The sequence below is a fragment of the Carica papaya genome, chromosome 5, assembly GCF_054855325.1.
Source record: "Carica papaya isolate Zhongbai chromosome 5, ASM5485532v1, whole genome shotgun sequence".
Classification (NCBI taxonomy): domain Eukaryota; kingdom Viridiplantae; phylum Streptophyta; class Magnoliopsida; order Brassicales; family Caricaceae; genus Carica; species Carica papaya.
This window is the reverse complement of record NC_142313.1, coordinates 27,833,883-27,852,674: the sequence shown is the minus strand read 5'-3', so window position 1 is coordinate 27,852,674 and position 18,792 is coordinate 27,833,883. Positions and strand designations below refer to the sequence as shown.

The 18,792-nt window shown below is 46.5% G+C and overlaps 6 non-coding genes and 27 pseudogenes across 6 annotated transcripts; 27 read left to right on the top strand and 6 right to left on the bottom strand.

Annotated features, from left to right (window-relative positions):
- The first annotated feature begins 286 nt into the window (after positions 1 to 286).
- On the top strand, positions 287 to 405 carry LOC148257800 (5S ribosomal RNA; annotated as a pseudogene).
- A 204-nt stretch (positions 406 to 609) lies between these two features.
- LOC148257799 (5S ribosomal RNA) lies at positions 610 to 728 on the top strand (annotated as a pseudogene).
- Positions 729 to 1,256: 528 nt separating this feature from the next.
- LOC148257798 (5S ribosomal RNA) lies at positions 1,257 to 1,374 on the top strand (annotated as a pseudogene).
- A 529-nt stretch (positions 1,375 to 1,903) lies between these two features.
- LOC148257797 (5S ribosomal RNA) lies at positions 1,904 to 2,022 on the top strand (annotated as a pseudogene).
- A 203-nt stretch (positions 2,023 to 2,225) lies between these two features.
- On the top strand, positions 2,226 to 2,344 carry LOC148257796 (5S ribosomal RNA; annotated as a pseudogene).
- A 527-nt stretch (positions 2,345 to 2,871) lies between these two features.
- LOC148257795 (5S ribosomal RNA) lies at positions 2,872 to 2,989 on the top strand (annotated as a pseudogene).
- Positions 2,990 to 3,193: 204 nt separating this feature from the next.
- LOC148257794 (5S ribosomal RNA) lies at positions 3,194 to 3,312 on the top strand (annotated as a pseudogene).
- A 561-nt stretch (positions 3,313 to 3,873) lies between these two features.
- LOC148257793 (5S ribosomal RNA) lies at positions 3,874 to 3,992 on the top strand (annotated as a pseudogene).
- Positions 3,993 to 4,555: 563 nt separating this feature from the next.
- On the top strand, positions 4,556 to 4,674 carry LOC148257792 (5S ribosomal RNA; annotated as a pseudogene).
- A 204-nt stretch (positions 4,675 to 4,878) lies between these two features.
- Positions 4,879 to 4,997, top strand: LOC148257791 (5S ribosomal RNA). Its single transcript, XR_015819925.1, has one exon. It is a non-coding gene; the product is annotated as a 5S ribosomal RNA (ribosomal RNA).
- Positions 4,998 to 6,235: 1,238 nt separating this feature from the next.
- On the top strand, positions 6,236 to 6,354 carry LOC148257790 (5S ribosomal RNA; annotated as a pseudogene).
- Positions 6,355 to 6,560: 206 nt separating this feature from the next.
- Positions 6,561 to 6,679, top strand: LOC148257789 (5S ribosomal RNA). The gene has a single exon (XR_015820416.1). It is a non-coding gene; the product is annotated as a 5S ribosomal RNA (ribosomal RNA).
- Positions 6,680 to 7,563: 884 nt separating this feature from the next.
- Positions 7,564 to 7,682, top strand: LOC148257788 (5S ribosomal RNA; annotated as a pseudogene).
- A 209-nt stretch (positions 7,683 to 7,891) lies between these two features.
- LOC148257787 (5S ribosomal RNA) lies at positions 7,892 to 8,010 on the top strand. The gene has a single exon (XR_015820248.1). It is a non-coding gene; the product is annotated as a 5S ribosomal RNA (ribosomal RNA).
- Positions 8,011 to 8,569: 559 nt separating this feature from the next.
- LOC148257786 (5S ribosomal RNA) lies at positions 8,570 to 8,688 on the top strand (annotated as a pseudogene).
- A 204-nt stretch (positions 8,689 to 8,892) lies between these two features.
- Positions 8,893 to 9,011, top strand: LOC148257785 (5S ribosomal RNA; annotated as a pseudogene).
- Positions 9,012 to 9,574: 563 nt separating this feature from the next.
- Positions 9,575 to 9,693, top strand: LOC148257784 (5S ribosomal RNA; annotated as a pseudogene).
- A 205-nt stretch (positions 9,694 to 9,898) lies between these two features.
- Positions 9,899 to 10,017, top strand: LOC148257783 (5S ribosomal RNA). Its single transcript, XR_015820674.1, has one exon. It is a non-coding gene; the product is annotated as a 5S ribosomal RNA (ribosomal RNA).
- Positions 10,018 to 10,578: 561 nt separating this feature from the next.
- Positions 10,579 to 10,697, top strand: LOC148257782 (5S ribosomal RNA; annotated as a pseudogene).
- An 881-nt stretch (positions 10,698 to 11,578) lies between these two features.
- On the top strand, positions 11,579 to 11,697 carry LOC148257781 (5S ribosomal RNA; annotated as a pseudogene).
- Positions 11,698 to 11,901: 204 nt separating this feature from the next.
- LOC148257780 (5S ribosomal RNA) lies at positions 11,902 to 12,020 on the top strand (annotated as a pseudogene).
- Positions 12,021 to 12,581: 561 nt separating this feature from the next.
- Positions 12,582 to 12,699, top strand: LOC148257779 (5S ribosomal RNA; annotated as a pseudogene).
- A 532-nt stretch (positions 12,700 to 13,231) lies between these two features.
- LOC148257778 (5S ribosomal RNA) lies at positions 13,232 to 13,350 on the top strand (annotated as a pseudogene).
- A 560-nt stretch (positions 13,351 to 13,910) lies between these two features.
- Positions 13,911 to 14,029, top strand: LOC148257777 (5S ribosomal RNA; annotated as a pseudogene).
- Positions 14,030 to 14,588: 559 nt separating this feature from the next.
- LOC148257776 (5S ribosomal RNA) lies at positions 14,589 to 14,706 on the top strand (annotated as a pseudogene).
- Positions 14,707 to 14,911: 205 nt separating this feature from the next.
- LOC148257775 (5S ribosomal RNA) lies at positions 14,912 to 15,030 on the top strand (annotated as a pseudogene).
- A 235-nt stretch (positions 15,031 to 15,265) lies between these two features.
- Positions 15,266 to 15,384, top strand: LOC148257774 (5S ribosomal RNA). Its single transcript, XR_015819955.1, has one exon. It is a non-coding gene; the product is annotated as a 5S ribosomal RNA (ribosomal RNA).
- Positions 15,385 to 16,427: 1,043 nt separating this feature from the next.
- On the bottom strand, positions 16,428 to 16,546 carry LOC148257773 (5S ribosomal RNA; annotated as a pseudogene).
- Positions 16,547 to 16,755: 209 nt separating this feature from the next.
- Positions 16,756 to 16,875, bottom strand: LOC148257772 (5S ribosomal RNA; annotated as a pseudogene).
- Positions 16,876 to 17,297: 422 nt separating this feature from the next.
- On the bottom strand, positions 17,298 to 17,416 carry LOC148257771 (5S ribosomal RNA; annotated as a pseudogene).
- A 560-nt stretch (positions 17,417 to 17,976) lies between these two features.
- Positions 17,977 to 18,095, bottom strand: LOC148257770 (5S ribosomal RNA; annotated as a pseudogene).
- A 204-nt stretch (positions 18,096 to 18,299) lies between these two features.
- Positions 18,300 to 18,418, bottom strand: LOC148257769 (5S ribosomal RNA). Its single transcript, XR_015820540.1, has one exon. It is a non-coding gene; the product is annotated as a 5S ribosomal RNA (ribosomal RNA).
- A 209-nt stretch (positions 18,419 to 18,627) lies between these two features.
- On the bottom strand, positions 18,628 to 18,746 carry LOC148257768 (5S ribosomal RNA; annotated as a pseudogene).
- Positions 18,747 to 18,792: the final 46 nt, after the last annotated feature.

Here is an 18,792-nt window from a genome sequence, read left to right as displayed (position 1 = left end):
AGAGTAGCACTAGGATGGGTGACCTCCTGCGAAGTCCTTATATTTCACCCATTTTCTTAGGAAGTCCTCGTGTTGCACCCATTTTTTTGTAGATGATTCTTTCGACGATACGCGCGACTTAAATTATGGTCCTCATGTTTATTCGCAAATGTGAGTCACGGCACCGTAGCATTTTACTTGATATTAGAACAAGCACGGTAGGTGCAGTGCGCATGCACAAGGAAACAAATGACGGGAGGGGGAAGAAAGGAGAAGGAGTTTATGTATTTGCAGCGCGAAATTAAGCAGGTGCGATCATACCAGCATTAATGCATCGGATCCTATCAGAACTCCGCAGTTAAGTGTGCTTGTATGAGAGTAGTACTCAGATGGGTGACCTCCTGGGAAGTCCTCGTATCGCACTAATTTTTTTCAGACGGGTCGTTCGACGCTACGCGCGACTGGAACTAGGGTCCACTGGTTTATACGCAAATGTGAGTCAAGAAGCAGGGGCATTTTAATCAATATTAGAACGAGAAAGAGAGGTGCAGTGTGAACGCACAAGGAAACAATTGACGGGAGGGGGAAGAAAGGAGAATGAGTTTATGTATTTGCAGCGCAAAATTAAAAAGGTGCGATCATACCAGCACTAATGCACCGGATCCCATTAGAACTACGCATTGAAGTATGCTTGGGCGAGATTAGTACTCAGATGGGTGATCTCCTGGGAAGTCCTCGTGTCGCACCAATTTTTTTTTAGACGGGTCGTACGACGTTACGCGCGACTGAAACTAGGGTCCGCTGGTTTATACGCAAATGTGAGTCAAGAAGCATGGACATTTTAATCGATATTAGAACGAGAAGGAGAGGTGCAGTGTGAACGCACAAGGAAACAATTGATGGGAGGGGGAGGGAAGGAGAAGGAGTGTATGTATTTTCAGCGCGAAATGAAACAGGTGCGATCATACCACACTAATGCACCTAATCCCATCAGAACTCCGCAGTTAAGTGTGCTTGGGCGAGAGTAGTACTCGGATGGGTGATATCCTGGGAAGTCCTCCTGTCGCACCAATTTTTTTTTAGACGGGTCGTACGACGTTACGCACGACTGGAACTAGGGTCCGCTGGTTTATACGCAAATGTGAGTCAAGAAGCAGGAGCATTTTAATCGATATTAGAACGAGAAGGAGAGGTGCAGTGTGAACGCACAAGGAAACAATTGATGGGAGGGGGAGGGAAGGAGAAGGAGTGTATGTATTTTCAGCGCAAAGTGAAACAGGTGCGATCATACCACACTAATGCACCTAATCCCATCAGAACTCCGCAGTTAAGTGTGCTTGGGCGAGAGTAGTACTCGAATGGGTGACCTCCTGGGAAGTCCTCGTGTCGCACTAATTTTTTTTTTAGACGGGTCGAACGACGTTACGTGCGACTGGAACTAGGGTCCACTGGTTTATACGCAAATGTGAGTCAAGAAGCAGGGGCATTTTAATCGATATTAGAACGAGAAGGAGAGGTGCAGTGTGAACGCACAAGGAAACAATTAATGGGAGGGGGAGGGAAGGAGAAGGAGTGTATGTATTTTCAGCGCGAAATGAAACAGGTGCGATCATACCACACTAATGCAATGGATTCTATCAGAACTCCGTAGGTAAGGGTGCTTGGGCGAGAGTAGTACTAGCATGGGTTACCTCCTGCGAAGTCCTTATATTTCACCCATTTTTTTGCAGATGATTCTTTCGACGTTACGCGCGACTTGAATTATGGTCCTCAGGTTTATTCGCAAATGTGAGTCACGGCGCTGTAGCATTTTACTTGATATTAGAACGAGAACGGGAGGTGTAGTGCGCACGCACAAGGAAACAAATGACGGGAGGGGGAAGAAAGGGGAATGAGTTTATGTATTTGTAGTGCGAAATTAAATAGTTGCTATCATACCAACACTAATGCACCGGATCCCATCAGAACTCCGCAGTTAAGTGTGCTTGGGCGATATTAGTACTCGGATGGGTGACCTCTTGGAAAATCCTCGTGTCGCACCAATTTTTTTTCAGACGGGTCGTTCGACGTTACGCGCGTCTGGAACTAGGGTCCGCAGGTTTATACGCAAATGTGAGTCAAGAAGCAGGGGCATTTTAATCGATATTAGAACGAGAAGGAGAGATGAAGTGTGAACGCACAAGGAAACAAATGACGAGGGGGAAGAAAGGAGAAGGAGTGTATGTATTTGCAGCGCGGAATTAAACAGGTGCGATCATATCAGCACTAAAGCCCCGGATCCTATCAGAACTCCGCAGTTAGGTGTGCTTGGGTGAGAGTAGTACTCGGATGGGTGACCACTTGGGAAGCCCTCGTGTTGCACCTTTTTTTTCTCGGATGGGTTGTTCGACGTTATGCGCGAATGGAATTATAAACCGCTGGTTCATTTGCAAAGGTGAGTCACGGTGCCGGGGCATATTACTTGATATTAGAACGAGAAAGAGAGATGCAGAGTGCACGCACAAGGAAACAAATGACGGGAGGGGGGATGGGAGAAGAAAGAGTGTATGTATTTGCAGTGCAGAATGAAACATGAGGGATCATACCAGCACTAATGCAACGGATTCTATCAGAACTCCGCAGTTAAGGGTGCTTGGGCGAGAAAAGTACTCGGATGGGTGACCTCCTACGAAGTCCTTATATTTCACCCATTTTCTTGGGAGGTCCTCGTGTTGCACCCATCTTTTTGCAGATGATTCTTTCGACGTTACGCGTGACTTGATTTATGGTCTGCAGGTTTATTCGCAAATATGAGTCACGGTGCTGTGGCATTTTACTTGATATTAAAACAAGTACGGGAGGTGCAGTGCGCACGCACAAGGAGTGTATGTATTTGAAGCACAAAATTAAACAAGTGGCATCATACCAGCACTAATGCACTAGATCCCATCAGAACTCTGCAGTTAAGTGTGCTTGGGCGAGATTAATACTCGGATGGGTGACCTCTTGGGAAGTCCTCCTATCGCAACAATTTTTTTTCAAATGGGTCGTTCGACGTTACGCGCAACTGGAACTATGGTCCGCTGGCTTATACGCAAATGTGAGTCAAGAATCAGGGGCATTTTAATCGATATTAGAACGAGAATGAGAGGTGCAGTGTGAACGCACAAGGAAACAAATAATGGAAGGGGGGGAGGGAAGAAGGAGTGTATGTATTTTCAGAACGAAATTAAACAGGTGCGGTCACACCAGCACAAATGCACCAGATCCCATCAGAACTCCGCAGTGAAGTGTGCTTTGGCGAAAGTAGTACAATGATGGGTTACCTCCTGGGAAGTTCTCGTGTTGCACCCATTTTTTTTTTCAGATGTGTCGTTCGACGTTACGCGCGACTTTAATTATGGTCCGCAGATTTATTCGCAAATGTGAGTCACGGCGCTGTGGCATTTTACTTGATATTTGAACGAGAACGAGAGGTGCAATGCGCACGCACAAGGAAACAAATGACGGGAGGGGGAAGAAAGGAGAAGGAGTGTATGTATTTGCAGCGCGAAATGAAACAGGTGCGATCATACCAGCACTAATGCAACGGATTCTATCAGAAATCCGTAGGTAAGGGTGCTTAGGCGAAAGTAGTACTAGCATGGGTTACCTCTTGCGAAGTCCTTATATTTGACCTATTTTCTTGTGAAGTCCTCGTGTTGCACCCATTTTTTTGCAGATGATTCTTTTGACGTTACGCGCGACTTGTATTATGGTCCTCAGGTTTATTCGCAAATGTGAGTCATGGCGCTATAGCATTTTACTTGATATTAGAACGTGAATGGGAGGTGCAGTGCGCACGCACAAGGAAACAAATGACAGGAGGGGGAAGAAAGGGGAATGAGTTTATGTATTTGCAGCGCAAAATTAAACAGGTGCGATCATACCAGCACTAATGCACCGGATCCCATCAGAACTCCGCAGTTAAGTGTGCTTGGGTGAGAGTAGTACTCGGGTGGGTGACCTCCTGGGAAGTCCTTGTGTCGCACAAATTTATTTTTAGACGGGTCGTTCGACGTTACGCGTGACTTGAACTAGGGTCCGCTGGTTTATACGCAAATGTGAATCAAGAAGCAGGGGCATTTTAATCGATATTAGAACGAGAAGGAGAGGTGCAGTGTGAACGCACAAGGAAACAATTGATGGGAGGGGGAGGGAAGGTGAAGGAGTGTATGTATTTTCAGCACGAAATGAAATAGGTGCGATCATACCAGCACTAATGCAACGGATTCTATCAGAACTCCGTAAGTAAGGGTGCTTCGGCGAGAGTAGTACTACCATGGGTTACCTCCTGCGAAGTCCTTATATTTCACAAATTTTCTTGCGAAGTTCTCGTGTTGCACCCATTTTCTTTTTTTCAGATATGCCGTTCGACGTTACGCGCGACTTTAATTATGGTCCGCAGATTTATTCGCAAATGTGAGTCACGGCGCCGTGGCATTTTACTTGATATTTGAACGAGAACGAGAGGTGCAGTGCGCACGCACAAAAAAATAAATGACGGGAGGGGGAAGAAAGGGGAATGAGTTTATGTATTTGTAGCGCAAAATTAAACAGTTGCGATCATACCAGCACTAATGCACTGGATCCCATCAGAACTCCGCAGTGAAGTGTGCTTGGGCGAGATTAGTACTCGGATGGGTGACCTCCTCGGAAGTCCTCGTGTCGCATCAATTTTTTTTCAGACGGGTCGTTCGACGTTACGCGCATCTGGAACTAGGGTCCGCTGGTTTATACGCAAATGTGAGTCAAGAAGTAGGGGCATTTTAATCGATATTAGAACGAGAATGAGAGGTGAAGTGTGAACGCACAAGGAAACAAATGACGGAGGGGGAAGAAAGGAGAATGAGTGTATGTATTTGCAGCGCGGAATTAAACAGGTGCGATCATACCAGCACTAAAGCCCCGGATCCCATCAGAACTCCGCAGTTAGGTGTGCTTGGGCGAGAGTAGTACTCGGATGGGTGACCACTTGGGAAGCCCTCGTGTTGCACCTTTTTTTTCTCGGATGGGTTGTTCGACGTTACGCGCGAATGGAATTATAAACCGCTGGTTCATTTGCAAAGGTGAGTCACGGTGTCGGGGCATATTACTTGATATTAGAACGAGAAAGAGAGATGCAGAGTGCACGCACAAGGAAACAAATGACGGGAGGGGGGATGGGAGGAGAAAGAGTGTATGTATTTGTAGTGCAGAATGAAACATGAGGGATCATACCAGCAGTAATGCAACGGATTCTATCAGAACTCCGCAGTTAAGGGTGCTTGGGCGAGTAAAGTACTCGGATGGGTGACGTCCTGCGAAGTCCTTATATTTCACCCATTTTCTTGGGAGGTCCTCGTGTTGCACCCATCTTTTTGCAGATGATTCTTTCGACGTTACGCGCGATTTGATTTATGGTCCACAGGTTTATTCGCAAATGTGAGTCACGGCGCCGTGACATTTTACTTGATATTAGAACGAGTACGGGAGGTGCAGTTCGCACGCACAAGGAAACAAATAACGGGAGGAGGAAGAAAAGAGAAGGAGTGTATGTATTTGAAGTGCAAAATTAAACAAGTGGCCTCATCCCAGCACTTATGCACTGGATCCCATCAGAACTTTGCAGTTAAGTGTGCTTGGGCGGGAGTAGTTCACAGATGGGTGACCTCTTGGGAAGTCCTCGTATCGCAACAATTTTTGTTCAGATGGGTCGTTCGACGTTACGCGCAACTTTAATTATGGTCCGTAGATTTATTCGCAAATGTGAGTCACGTCGCCATGGCATTTTACTTGATATTTGAACGAGAACGAGAGGTGCAATGCGCACGCACAAGGAAACAAATGACGGGAGGGGGAAGAAAGGAGAAGGAGTGTATGTATTTGCTGCGCGAAATGAAACAGGTGCGATCATACCAGCACTAATGCAACGGATTCTATCAGAAATCCGTAGGTAAGGGTTCTTAGGAGAGAGTAGTACTAGCATGGGTTACCTCCTGCGAAGTCCTTATATTTGACCTATTTTCTTGTGAAGTCCTCGTGTTGCACCCATTTTTTTGCAGATGATTCTTTCGACGTTACGCGCGACTTGTATTATGGTCCTCAGGTTCATTCGCAAATGTGAGTCACGGCGCTGTAGCATTTTACTTGATATTAGAACGATAAAGGGAGGTGTAGTGCGCACGCACAAAGAAACAAATGACGGGAAGGGGAAGAAAGGGGAATGAGTTTATGTATTTGCAGCGCAAAATTAAACAGGTGCGATCATACCAGCACTAATGCACCGGATCCCATCAGAACTCCGCAGTGAAGTGTGCTTGGATGAGATTAGTACTCGGATGGGTGACCTCCTCGGAAGTCCTCGTGTCGCACCAATTTTTTTTCAGACGGGTCGTTCGATGTTACGCGCGATTGGAACTAGGGTCCGCTGGTTTATACGCAAATGTGAGTCAAGAAACATGGGCATTTTAATCGATATTAGAACGAGAAGGAGAGATGCAGAGTGCACGCACAAGGAAACAAATGACGGGAGGGGGGATGGAGGGAGAAGGAGTGTATGTATTTGCAGCGCGAAATTAAGCAGGTGCGATCATACCAGCACTAAAGCTCCGGATCCCATCAGAACCCCGTAGTTAAGTGTGCTTGGGCGAGGGTGGTACTCGGATGGGTGACCACTTGGGAAGCCCCCGTGTTGCACCTATTTTTTTTCGGATGGGTTGTTCGAAGTTACGCGCGAATGGAATTATAAACCGCTGGTTCATTTGCAAAGGTGAGTCACGGTGCCGGGGCATATTACTTGATATTAGAACGAGAAAGAGAGATGAAAAGTGCACGCACAAGGAAACAAATGACGGGAGGAGGGATGGAAGGAGAAAGAGTGTATGTATTTGCAGTGTAGAATGAAACATGAGGGATCATACCAGCACTAATGCAACGGATTCTATCAGAACTCCACAGTTAAGGGTGCTTGGGCGAGAGTAGTACTTCGAATGGGTGACCACTTGGGAAGTCCTCGTGTTGCACCCATTTTCTTGGGAGGTCCTCGTGTTGCACCCATCTTTTTGCAGATGATTCTTTCGACGTTACGCGCGACTTGATTTATGGTCCGCAGTTTTATTCAGAAATGTGAGTCACAGCGCCGTGGCATTTTACTTGATATTAGAACGAGTACGGGAGGTGCAGTGCGCACGCACAAGGAAACAAATGACGGGAGGAGGAAGAAAAGAGAAGGAGTGTATGTATTTGAAGCGCAAAATTAAACAAGTGGCATCATACCAGCACTAATGCACTGAATCCCATCAAAAATCTGCAGTTAAGTGTGCTTGGGCGAGAGTAGTACTCGGATGGGTGACCTCTTGAGAAGTCCTCGTATCGCAACAATTTTTTTTCAGATGGGTCGTTCGACGTTACGCGCGACTGGAACTATGGTCCGCTGGTTTATACGCAAATGTGAGTCAAGAATCAGGGGCATTTTAATCGATATTAGAACGAGAAGGAGAGGTGCTGTGTGAACGCACAAGGAAACAAATGATGGGAGGGGGGGAGGGAAGAAGGAGTGTATGTATTTTCAGCACGAAATTAAATAGGTGCAGTCACACCAGCACAAATGCACCGGATCCCATCAAAACTCCGCAGTTAATTGTGCTTTGGCGTAAGTAGTACAATGATGGGTTACCTCCTGGGAAGTTCTCGTGTTGCACCCATTTTCTTTTTTCCAGATGTGCCATTCGACGTTACGCGCGACTTTAAATATGGTCCACAGATTTATTCGCAAATGTGAGTCACGGCGCCGTGGCATTTTACCTGATATTTGAACGAGAACGAGAGTTGCAGTGCGCACGCACAAGGAAACAAATGACGGGAGGGGGAAGAAAGGAGAAGGAGTTTATGTATTTACAGCGCAAAATTAAACGGGTGCGATCATACCAGCACTAATGCACCGGATCCCATCAGAACTCCGCAGTTAAGTGTGCTTGGGCGAGAGTAGTACTCGGATGGGTGACCTCTTAGGAAGTCCTCGTGTCGCGCCAATTTTTTTTCAGACGGGTCGTTCGACGTTACGCGCGACTGGAACTGGGGTCCGCTGGTTTATACGCAAATGTGAGTCAAGAAGCAGGGACATTTTAATCGATATTAGAACGAGAAGGAGAGGTGCAGTGTGAATGCAAAAGGAAACAATTGATGGGAGGGGGAGGGAAGGAGAATGAGTGTATGTATTTTCAGCACGAAATGAAACAGGTGCGATCATACCAGCACTAATGCAACGGATTCTATCAAAACTCCGTAGGTAAGGGTGCTTGGGCGAGAGTAGTACTAACATGGGTTACCTCCTGCGAAGTCCTTATATTTCACCCATTTTCTTGTGAAGTTCTCGTGTTGCACCCATTTTTTTGCGGATGATTCTTTCGACGTTACGCGCGACTTGAATTATGGTCCTCAGGTCTATTCGCAAATGTGAGTCACAGCACCGTAGTATTTTACTTGATATTAAAACGAGCACGGGAGGTGCAGTGCGCACGCACAAGGAAACAAATGACAGGAGGGGGAAGAAAGGAGAAGGAGTTTATGTATTTGCAGCGCGAAATTAAACAGGTGCGATCATACCAGCAGTAATGCACTGGATCCCATCAGAACTCCGCAGTTAAGTGTGCTTGGGCGAGAGTAGTACTCGGATGGGTAACCTATTGGGAAGTCCTTGTGTTGCACCAATTTTTTTTCAGACGGGTCGTTTGACGTTACGCGCGACTTGAACTATGGTCCGCTGGTTTATACGCAAATGTGAGTCAAGAATAAGGGGTATTTTAATCGATATTAGAACGAGAAGGAGAGGTGCAGTGTGAACGCACAAGGAAACAAATGATGGGAGGGGGAGAGGGAAGAAGGAGTGTATGTATTTTAAGCACGAAATTAAACAGGTGCGGTCACACCAGAACAAATGCACCGGATCCCATCAGAACTCCGCAGTTAAGTGTGCTTTGGCGAAAGTAGTACAATGATGGGTTACCTCCTGGGAAGTTCTCGTGTTGCACCCATTTTCTTTTTTTCAGATGTGTCGTTCGACGTTACGCGCGACTTTAATTATGGTCCACAGATTTATTCGCAATTGTGAGTCACGGCGCCGTGGCATTTTACTAGATATTTGAACGAGAACGAGAGGTGCAGTGCGCACGCACAAGGAAACAAATGACGGGAGGGGGAAGAAAGGAGAAGGAGTGTATGTATTTTCAGCACGAAATGAAACAGGTGCGATCATACCAGCACTAATGCAACGGATTGTATCAGAACTCCGTAGGTAAGGGTGCTTGGGCGAGAGTAGTACTAGCATGGGTTACCTCCTGCGAAGTCCTTATATTTCACCCATTTTCTTGTGAAGTCCTCGTGTTGCACCCATTTTTTTGCAGATAATTCTTTCGACGTTACGCGCGACTAGAATTATGGTCCTCAGGTTTATTCGCAAATGTGAGTCACGGCGATGTAGCATTTTACTTGATATTAGAACGAGAACGGGAGGTGCAGTGCGCACGCACAAGGAAACAAATGACGAGAGGGGGAAGAAAGGAGAATGAGTTTATGTATTTGCAGCGCAAAATTAAACAGGTGCGATCATACCAGCACTAATGCACCGGATCCCGTCAGAACTCCGCAGTGAAGTCTGCTTGGGCGAGATTAGTACTCGGATGGGTGACCTCCTGGGACGTCCTCGTGTCGCACCAATTTTTTTTCAAACGGGTCATTCGACGTTACGCGCGTCTGGAACTAGGGTCCGCTGGTTTATACGCAAATGTGAGTCAAGAAGCAGGGGCATTTTAATCGATATTAGAACGAGAATGAGAGGTGAAGTTTTAACGCGCAAGGAAACAAATGACGGGAGGGGGAAGAAATGAGAAGGAGTGTATGTATTTGCAGCATGAAGTTAAACAGGTGCGATCATACCAGCACTAAAGGTCCGGATCCCATCAGAACTCCGCAGTTAAGTGTGCTTGGGCGAGAGTAGTACTCGGATGGGTCACCACCTGAGAAGCCCTCGTGTTGCACCTATTTTTTTTTCAGATGGGTTTTTCGACGTTACGCGCGAATGGAATTATAAACCGCTGGTTCATTTGCAAAGGTGAATCAAGGTGCCGGGGCATATTACTTGATATTAGAACGAGAAAGAGAGATGCAGAGTGCACGCACAAGGAAACAAATGACGGGAGGGGGGATGGGAGGAGAAAGAGTGTATGTATTTGCAGTGCAGAATGAAACATGAGGGATCATAGAAGCACTAGTGCAACGGATTCTATCAGAACTCCGCAAGTTAAGGGTGCTTGGGCGAGAGTAGCACTAGGATGGGTGACTTCCTGCAAGTCCTTATATTTCACCCATTTTCTTAGGAAGTCCTCGTGTTGTACCTATTTTTTTGCAGATGATTCTTTCGATGATACGCGCGACTTGATTTATGGTCCGCAGGTTTATTCGCAAATGTGAGTCACGGCGCCGTGGCATTTTACTTGATATTAGAACGAGCACGGGAGGTGCAGTGCACATGCACAAGGAAACAAATGACGGGAGGGGGAAGAAAGGAGAAAGAGTTTATGTATTTGCAGTGCGGAATTAAACGGGTGCGATCATACCAGCACTAATGCGCTGGATCCCATCAGAACTCTGCAGTTAAGTGTGTTTGGGCGAGAGTAGTACTCGGATGGGTGACCACCTGGGAAGTCCTCGTGTCGCACCAATTTTTTTTCAGACGGGTCGTTCGACGTTACGCGCAACTGGAACTATGGTCCGCTGGTTTATACGAAAATGTGAGTCAAGAATCATGGGCATTTTAATCGATATTAGAACGAGAAGGAGAGGTGCAGTGTGAACGCACAAGGAAACAAATGATGGGAGGGGGGGAGGGAAGAAAGAGTGTATGTATTTTCAGCACGAAATTAAACAGGTGTGGTCACACCAGCACAAATGCACCGGATCCCAGCTCCGCAGTTAAGTGTGCTTTGGCGAAAGTAGTACAATGATGGGTTACCTCCTGGGAAGTTCTCGTGTTGCACCAATTTTCTTTTTTTCAGATGTGCCATTCGACGTTACGTGCGACTTTAATTATGGTCCGCAGATTTATTCGCAATTGTGAGTCACGGCACCGTGGCATTTTACTTGATATTTGAACGAGAACGAGAGGTGCAGTGCGCACGCACAAGGAAACAAATGACGGGAGGGGGAAGAAAGGAGAAGGAGTGTATGTATTTGCAGCGCGGAATTAAACAGGTGCGATCATACTAGCACTAATGCAACGGATTCTATCAGAACTCCGTAGGTAAGGGTGCTTGGGCGAGAGTAGTACTAGCATGGGTTACCTCCTGCGAAGTCCTTATATTTCACCCATTTTCTTGCGAAGTCCTCGTGTTGCACCCATTTTTTTGCAGATGATTCTTTCGACGTTACGCGCGACTTGAATTATGGTCCTCAGGTTTATTCACAAATGTGATTCACGGCGCTGTAGCATTTTACTTGATATTAGAACGAGAACGGAAGGTGCAGTGCACATGCACAAGGAAATAAATGACGGGAGGGGGACGAAAGGGGAATGAATTTATGTATTTGCAGCGTGAAATTAAACTGGTGCGATCATACCAGCACTAATGCACCGGATCCCATCAGAACTTCCCAGTGAAGTGTGCTTGGGCGAGATTAGTACTCGGATGGGTGACCTCCTGGGAAGTACTCATGTCGCACCAATTTTTTTTTAGACGGGTCTTTTGACGTTACATGCGTCTGGAACTAGGGTCCGCTGGTTTATACGCAAATGTGAGTCGAGAAGCAGGGGCATTTTAATCGATATTAGAACGAGAATGAGAGGTGAAGTGTTAACGCACAAAAAACAAATGACGGTAGGGGGAAGAAAGGAGAAGGGGTGTATGTATTTGCAGTGCAAAATTAAACAGGTGCAATCATACCAGCACTAAAGCTCCGGATCCCATCAGAACTCCGCAGTTAAGTGTGCTTGGGCGACCGTAGTACTCGGATGGGTGACCACTTGGGAAGCCCTCGTGTTGCACCTATTTTTTTTCGGATGGGTTGTTCGACGTTACGCGCGAATGGAATTATAAACCGCTGGTTCATTTGCAAAGGTGAGTCACGGTGCCGGGGCATATTACTTGATATTAGAACGAGAAAGAGAGATGCAGAGTGGACGCACAAGGAAACAAATGACGGGAGGGGGAATGGAAGGAGAAAGAGTGTATGTATTTGCAGTGCAGAATGAAACATGAGGGATCATACTAGCACTAATGCAACGGATTCTATCAGAACTCCGCAGTTAAGGGTGCTTAGGCGAGAAAAGTACTCGGATGGGTGACCTCATGCGAAGTCCTTATATTTCACCCATTTTCATGGGAGGTCCTCGTGTTGCACCCATCTTTTTGCAGATGATTTTTTCGACGTTACGCGCGACTTGATTTATGGTCCACAGGTTTATTCGCAAATGTGAGTCACGGCGTCGTGGCATTTTACTTGATATTAGAACGAGTACGGGAGGTGCAGTGCGCACGCACAGGGAAACAAATGACGAGAGGAGGAAGAAAAGAGAAGGAGTGTATGTATTTGAAGGGCAAAATTAAACAAGTGGCATCATACCAGCACTAATGTACTGGATCCCATCAGAATTCTGCAGTTAAGTGTGCTTGGGCGAGAGTAGTACTCGGATGGGTGACCTCTTGGGAAGTCCTCGTATAGCAACAATTTTTTTTCAGATGGGTCGTTCGACGTTACGCGCGACTGGAACTTTGGTCCGCTGGTTTATACACAAATGTGAGTCAAGAATCAAAGGCATTTTAATCGATATTAGAACGAGAAGGAGAGGTGCAGTATGAACGCACAAGGAAACAAATGATGGGAGGGGGGGAGGGAAGAAGGAGTGTATGCATTCTCAGCACGAAATTAAACAGGTGCGGTCACACCAGCACAAATGAACCGAATCCCATCAGAACTCCGCAGTTAAGTGTGCTTTGGTAAAAATAGTACAATGATGGGTTACCTCCTCGGAAGTTCTCGTGTTGCACCCATTTTCTTTTCTTCAGATGTGTCGTTCGACGTTACGCGCGACTTGAATTATGGTCCTCAGGTTTATTCGCAAATGTGAGTCACGGCGCCGTGGCATTTTACTTGATATTAGAACGAGCACGGGAGGTACAGTGCGCACGCACACGGAAACAAATGACGGGAGGGGGAAGAAAGGGGAATGAGTTTATGTATTTTCAGCGCCAAATTAAACACGTGCGATCATACCAGCACTAATGCACCAGATCCCATCAGAACTCCGCAGTGAAGTGTGCTTGGGCGAGATTAGTACTCGGATGGGTGACATCCTGGGAAGTCCTCGTGTCGCACCAATTTTTTTTCAGACGGGTCTTTCGATGTTACACGCGTCTGGAACTAGGGTCCGCTGGTTTATAAGCAAATGTGAGTCAAGAAGCAGGTGCATTTTAATCGATATTAGAACAAGAAAGAGAGGTGCAGTGTGAACGCACAAGGAAACAATTGATGGGAGGGGGAGGGAAGGAGAAGGAGTGTATGTATTTTCAGCACGAAATGAAACAGGTGCGATCATACCAGCACTAATGCAACGGATTCTATCAGAACTCCGTAGGTAAGGGTGCTTGGGCGAGAGTAGTACTAGCAAGGGTTACCTCCTGTGAAGTTCTTATATTTAACCCATTTTCTTGTAAAAGTCCTCGTGTTGCACCTATTTTTTTGCAGATGATTCTTTCGATGATACGCACGACTTGAATTATGGTCCTCAGGTTTATTCGCAAATGTGAGTCATGGCACCGTAGCATTTTACTTGATATTAGAACGAGTACAGGAGGTGCAGTGCGCACGCACAAGGAAACAAATGACGGGAGGGGGAAGAAAAGAGAAGGAGTGTTTGTATTTGCAGCGCGAAATTAAACAGATGCGATCATACCAGCACTAATGCACCGGATCCCATCAGAACTCCGCGGTTAAGTGTGCTTCAGCGAGAGTAGTACTCGGATGGGGGACCTCCTGGGAAGTCCTCGAGTCGCACCAATTTTTTTTCAGACAGGTCGTTCGACGTTACGCGCGACTTGAACTAGGGTCCGCTGGTTTATACGCAAATGTGAGTAAAAAAAAAGGGGCATTTTAATCGATATTAGAACGAGAAGGAGAGGTGCAGTGTGAACGCACAAGAAAACAAATTATGGGAGGGGGAGGGAAGGAGAAGGAGTGTATGTATTTTCAGCACGAAATGAAACAGGTGCGATCATACCAGCACTAATGCAACAGATTCTATCAGAACTTCGTAGGTAAGGGTGCTTGGGCGAGAGTAGTACTAGCATGGGTTACCTCCTGCGAAGTCCTTATATTTCACCCATTTTCTTGTGAAGTCCTCGTGTCGCACCAATTTTTTTTCAGACGGGTCGTTCGACGTTACGCTCGTCTGGAACTAGGGTCTGTTGGTTTATACGCAAATGTGAGTCAAGAAGCAGGGGCATTTTAACCGATATTAGAACGAGAATGAGAGGTGAAGTGTGAACGCACAAGGAAACAAATGACGGGAGGGGGAAGAAAGGAGAAGGAGTGTATGTATTTGCAGCGCGAAACTAAACAGGTGCGATCATACCAGCACTAAAGCCCTAGATCCCATCAGAACTCCGCAGTTAAGTGTGCTTGGCGAGATTAGTACTCGGATGGTTGACCTCCTGGGAAGTCCTCGTGTCGCACCAATTTTTTTTCAGACGGGTCGTTCGACGTTACGCGCGTCTGGAACTAGGGTCCGCTGGTTTATACGCAAATGTGAGTCGAGAAGTAGGGGCATTTTAATCGAAATTAGAACGAGAATGAGAGGTAAAGTGTGAACGCACAAGGAAACAAATGACGGGAGGGGGAAGAAAGGAGAAGGAGTGTATGTATTTGCAGCGCGAAATTAAACAGGTGCGATCATACCAGCACTAAAGCTCCGAATCCCATCAGAACTCCGCAGTTAGGTGTGCTTGGGCGAGAGTAGTACTCGGATGGGTTACCTCCTGCGAAGTCCTTATATTTCACCCATTTTCTTGTGAAGTCCTCGTGTCGCACCAATTTTTTTTCAGACGGGTCGTTCGACGTTACGCTCATCTGGAACTAGGGTCCGCTGGTTTATACGCAAATGTGAGTCAAGAAGCAGGGGCATTTTAACCGAAATTAGAACGAGAATGAGAGGTAAAGTGTGAACGCACAAGGAAACAAATGACGGGAGGGGGAAGAAAGGAGAATGAGTGTATGTATTTACAGCGCGAAATTAAACAGGTGCGATCATACCAGCACTAAAGCTCCAGATCCCATCAGAACTCCGCAGTTAAGTGTGCTTGGGCGAGAGTAGTACTCGGATGGGTGTCCACCTGGGAAGCCCTCGTGTTGCACCTATTTTTTTTCGGATGGGTTGTTCGACGTTACGCTCGAATGGAATTATAAACCGCAGGTTCATTTGCAAAGGTGAGTCACGGTGCCGGGGCATATTACTTGATATTATAACGAGAAAGAGAGATGCAGAGTGCACGCAAAAGGAAACAAATGACGGGAGGGAGGATTGGAGGAGAAAGAGTGTATGTATTTGCAGTGCAGAATGAAACATGAGGGATCATACCAGCACTAATGCAACGGATTCTATCAGAACTCCGCAGTTAAGGGTGCTTGGGCGAGAAAAGTACTCGGATGGGTGACCTCCTGCGAATTCCTTATATTTCACCCATTTTTTTGGGAGGTCCTCGTGTTGCAACCATCTTTTTGCAGATTATTCTTTCGACGTTACGCGCGACTTGATTTATGGTCCGCAGGTTTATTTGCAAATGTGAGTCACGGCGCCGTGGCATTTTACTTGATATTAGAACGAGCACGGGAGGTGCAGTGCGCACGCACAAGGAAACAAATGACGGGAGGGGGAAGAAAAGAGAAGGAGTGTATGTATTTGCAGCGCGAAATTAAACAGGTGCGATCATACCAGCACTAATGCACCGGATCCCATCAGAACTCCACAGTTCTGAATCATCTGCAAAAACTCCGCAGAAGTCCGCAGTCGTGCGTATCGTCGAAAGAATCATCTGCAAAAAAAATGGGTGCAACACGAGGACTTCCCAAGAAAATGGGTGAAATATAAGGACTTCGCAGGAGGTCACCCATCCTAGTGCTACTCTCGCCCAAGCACCCTTAACTTGCGGATTTTTGATAGAATCCGTTGCATTCGTGCTGGTATGATTACTCATGTTTCATTCTGCGCTGCAAATACATACACTTTTTCTCCCTCCATCCCCCCTCCCGTCATTTGTTTCCTTGTGCGTGCACTCTGCAACTCTCCTTCTCGTTCTAATAACGATTAAAATGCCCCTGCTTCTTGACTCACATTTGCGTATAAACCAGTGGACCCTAGTTCTAGTCGCACGTAACGTCGAACGACCCGTCTGAAAAAAAAATTACTGCAGCACGAGGACTTCCCAGGAGGTCACCCATCCGAGTACTACTCTCGCCCAAGCACACTTAACTTCGGAGTTCTGATGAGATCCGGTGCATTAGTGCTAGTATGATCGCACCTGTTTAATTTCGCGCTGCAAATACATAAACTCCTTCTCCTTTCTTCCCCCTCTCGTCATTTGTTTCCTTGTGCGTGCGCACTGCACCTCTCGTTGTCGTTCAAATATCATGTAAAATGCCACGGCGTCGTGACTCACATTTGCGAATAAATCTGCGGACCATAATTAAAGTCGCGCGTAATGTCGAACGGCACATCTGAAAAAAAGAAAATGGGTGCAACACGAGAACTTCCCAGGAGGTAACCCATCATTGTACTACTTTCGCCAAAGCACACTTAACTGCGGAGTTCTGATGGGATCCGGTGCATTTGTGCTGGTGTGACTCACATTTGCAAATAAACCTGAGGACTATAATACAAGTCGCGCGTAACGTCGAAAGAATCATCTGCAAAAAAATAGGTGCAACACGAGGACTTCACAAGAAAATGGGTGAAATATAAGGACTTCGCAGGAGGTAACCCATGCTAGTACTACTCTCGCCCAAACACCCTTACCTACGGAGTTCTGATAGAATCCGTTGCATTAGTGCTGGTATGATCGCACCTGTTTCATTTCGCGCTGCAAATACATACACTATTTCTCCTTTCTTCCCCCTCCCGTCATTTATTTCCTTGTGCGTGCGCACTGCACCTCTCGTTTTCGTTCAAATATCAGGTAAAATGCCACGGCGCCATGACTCACATTTGCGAATAAATCTGCGGACCATAATTAAAGTCGCGCGTAACGTCAAACGGCACATCTGAAAAAAAAAAATGGGTGCAACACGAGAACTTCCCACGAGGTAACCCATCATTGTACTACTTTCGCCAAAGCACACTTAACTGCGGAGTTCTGATGGGATCCGGTGCATTTGTGCTGGTATGATCGCACCTGTTTAATTTCGCGTTGCAAATACATACACTCATTCCCCTTTCTTCCCCCTCCCGTCATTTGTTTCCTTGTGCGTGCGCACTGTACCTCCCGTTCTCGTTCTAATATCAGGTAAAATGCCACGGCGCCGTGACTCACATTTGCGAATAAACCTGAGGACCATAATTCAAGTCGCGCGTAACGTCGAAAGAATCATCTGCAAAAAAATGGGTGCAACACGAGGACTTTTACAAGAAAATGGGTTAAATATAAGAACTTCACAGGAGGTAACCCTTGCTAGTACTACTCTCGCCCAAGCACCCTTACCTACGGAGTTCTGATAGAATCCGTTGCATTAGTGCTGGTATGATCGCACCTGTTTCATTTCGTGCTGAAAATACATACACTCCTTCTCCTTCCCTCCCCCTCCCATCAATTGTTTCCTTGTGCGTTCACACTGCACCTCTCTTTCTCGTTCTAATATCGATTAAAATGTCCCTGCTTCTTGACTCACATTTGCGTATAAACCAGCGGACCCTAGTTCCAGTCCTGCGTAACGTCGAACGACCCGTTTGCAAAAAAATTGGTGCGACACGAGGACTTCACAGGAGGTCACCCATCCGAGTACTACTCTCGCCCAAGCACGCTTAACTGCGGAGTTCTGGTGGGATCCGGTGTATTAGTGATGGTATGATCGCACCTGTTTCATTTTGTGCTGAAAATACATACACTCCCTCTCCTTCCCTCCCCCTCCCATCAATTGTTTCCTTATGCGTTCACACTGCACCTCTCCTTCTCGTTCTAATATCGATTAAAATGCCCCTGCTTCTTGACTCACAATTGCGTATAAACCAGCGGACTCCAGTTCCAGTCTAGCGTAACGTCGAACGACCCGTCTGAAAAAAATTGGTGCGACACGAGGACTTCCCAGGAGGTCACCCATCCAAGAACTACTCTCGCCCAAGCACACTTAACTGCGGAGTTCTGATGGGATCCGGTGCATTAGTGCTGGTTTGATCGCACCCGTTTAAGTTCGCGCTGCAAATACATAAACTACTTCTCCGTTCTTCCCCCTCCCGTCATTTGTTTCCTTGTGCGTGCGAAGTGCACCTCTTGTTCTCGTTCAAATATCAAGTAAAATGCCACAGCGCCGTGACTTATATTTGCGAATAAATCTACGGACCATAATTAAAGTCGCGCGTAACGTCGAACGGCACATCTGAAAAAAAGAAAATGGGTGCAACACGAGAACTTCCCAGGAGGTAACCCATCATTGTACTACTTTCGTCAAAGCACACTTAACTGCGGAGTTCTGATGGGATCCGGTGCATTTGTGCTGGTGTGAGCGCACCTGTTTAATTTCGGGCTGAAAATACATACACTCCTTCTTCCCTCCCCC